Source organism: Eschrichtius robustus, unplaced genomic scaffold (genome assembly GCF_028021215.1).
Source record: "Eschrichtius robustus isolate mEscRob2 unplaced genomic scaffold, mEscRob2.pri scaffold_451, whole genome shotgun sequence".
NCBI classification, from domain to species: Eukaryota; Metazoa; Chordata; class Mammalia; order Artiodactyla; family Eschrichtiidae; genus Eschrichtius; species Eschrichtius robustus.
The window spans coordinates 160,001-162,500 of NW_027175365.1; positions in this window are offsets into that span (position 1 = coordinate 160,001).

The following is a 2,500-nucleotide window of genomic DNA, read 5'->3' on the forward strand; positions in this document are numbered from 1 at the left end:
CCGGACCCGGACCCGGACCGGGACCGGGACCCGGACCTGGACATGGACCTGGACCGGGACCCGGACCCGGACCCGGACCTGGACCCGGACCCGGACCCGGACCCGGACATGGACCCGGACCCGGACCCGGACCCGGACCCGGACCCGGACCCGGACCGGGACCTGGACCTGGACCTGGACCTGGACCTGGACCGGGACCGGGACCTGGACCTGGACCTGGACCTGGACATGGACCCGGACCCGGACCCGGACCCGGACCCGGACCCGGACCCGGACCCGGACATGGACCTGGACATGGACATGGACATGGACATGGACATGGACATGGACATGGACATGGACCGGGACCTAGACTTGGGCTCCGTCGTCTCCGGGGTCCCCCGGCCGCCGGGTCGACCAGTTCTCCCCGCGGACTTGGACTTCGACTTAGACTTGGACTTCGACTTGGACCTGGACCTGGACATGGACATGGACATGGACATGGACCTGGACCGGGACCGGGACCGGGACCGGGACATGGACCCGGACCCGGACCCGGACCCGGACCCGGACCCGGACCGGGACCTGGACCTGGACCTGGACCTGGACCTGGACATGGACATGGACCTGGACATGGACCCGGACCCGGACCCGGACCCGGACCCGGACCCGGACCGGGACCGGGACCGGGACCTGGACCTGGACCTGGACATGGACATGGACCCGGACCCGGACCCGGACCCGGACCGGGACCTGGACCTGGACCTGGACCTGGACCTGGACCTGGACCTGGACATGGACATGGACCCGGACCCGGACCCGGACCCGGACCCGGACCCGGACCGGGACCGGGACCTGGACCTGGACATGGACCTGGACCGGGACCCGGACCCGGACCCGGACCCGGACCCGGACCCGGACCCGGACCCGGACATGGACCCGGACCCGGACCCGGACCCGGACCCGGACCCGGACCCGGACCGGGACCTGGACCTGGACCTGGACCTGGACCTGGACCGGGACCGGGACCTGGACCTGGACCTGGACCTGGACATGGACCCGGACCCGGACCCGGACCCGGACCCGGACCCGGACCCGGACCCGGACATGGACCTGGACATGGACATGGACATGGACATGGACATGGACATGGACATGGACATGGACCGGGACCTAGACTTGGGCTCCGTCGTCTCCGGGGTCCCCCGGCCGCCGGGTCGACCAGTTCTCCCCGCGGACTTGGACTTCGACTTAGACTTGGACTTCGACTTGGACCTGGACCTGGACATGGACATGGACATGGACATGGACCTGGACCGGGACCGGGACCGGGACCGGGACATGGACCCGGACCCGGACCCGGACCCGGACCCGGACCCGGACCGGGACCTGGACCTGGACCTGGACCTGGACCTGGACATGGACATGGACCTGGACATGGACCCGGACCCGGACCCGGACCCGGACCCGGACCCGGACCGGGACCGGGACCGGGACCTGGACCTGGACCTGGACATGGACATGGACCCGGACCCGGACCCGGACCCGGACCGGGACCTGGACCTGGACCTGGACCTGGACCTGGACCTGGACCTGGACATGGACATGGACCCGGACCCGGACCCGGACCCGGACCCGGACCCGGACCGGGACCGGGACCTGGACCTGGACATGGACCTGGACCGGGACCTGGACCTGGACCTGGACCTGGACCTGGACATGGACATGGACCTGGACCTGGACATGGACATGGACCGGGACCTAGACTTGGGCTCCGTCGTCTCCGGGGTCCCCCGGCCGCCGGGTCGACCAGTTCTCCCCGCGGACCTGGAATTGGACTTAGACTTGGACTTCGACTTGGACCTGGACCTGGACCTGGAACCGGACCGGGACCGGGACCTGGACATGGACATGGACATGGACCTGGACCTGGACCTGGACCTGGACCTGGACCTGGACCTGGAACTGGACCGGGACCGGGACCGGGACCTGGACATGGACCTGGACCTGGACCGGGAACTGGACGTGGACGTGGACCTGGACCTGGACCTGGACCGGGACCGGGACCTGGACTTGGGCTCCGTCGTCTCCGGGGTCCCCCGGCCGCCGGGTCGACCAGTTCTCCCCCCGAGGACTTGGGCTCCGTGGGCCTCAGATACCTATCCTCTACTTGTGTCCTGAACGATCGGTGTGCCGAGTTCGTCTCTTTTTATTAAGATTAAACGTGTAAACGAGAACCACTGAAGTTTAAATAGTACTCTATTTTTATTCTCCTCGCCGGTGGACGGTCCTCCGTTGCGGCGGCAGCGAGGGGAAAACGACAACGAGGACAACAGAAGGAAACTCTAGCTCTCGACGTACTCGTGCCGGCTGAGGCCTCCCTGCTGTCCACCTTCCGTGGAATCGCAGGGACGTTGGAGAAAAATGCTTCCGGGTCCTAGGTCCCAGGTCCTAGGTCCCAGGTCCCAGTTCCCAGGTCCCCAGGTCCCCAGGTCCCCAGGTCCCCAGTGCCCCGTCCGCG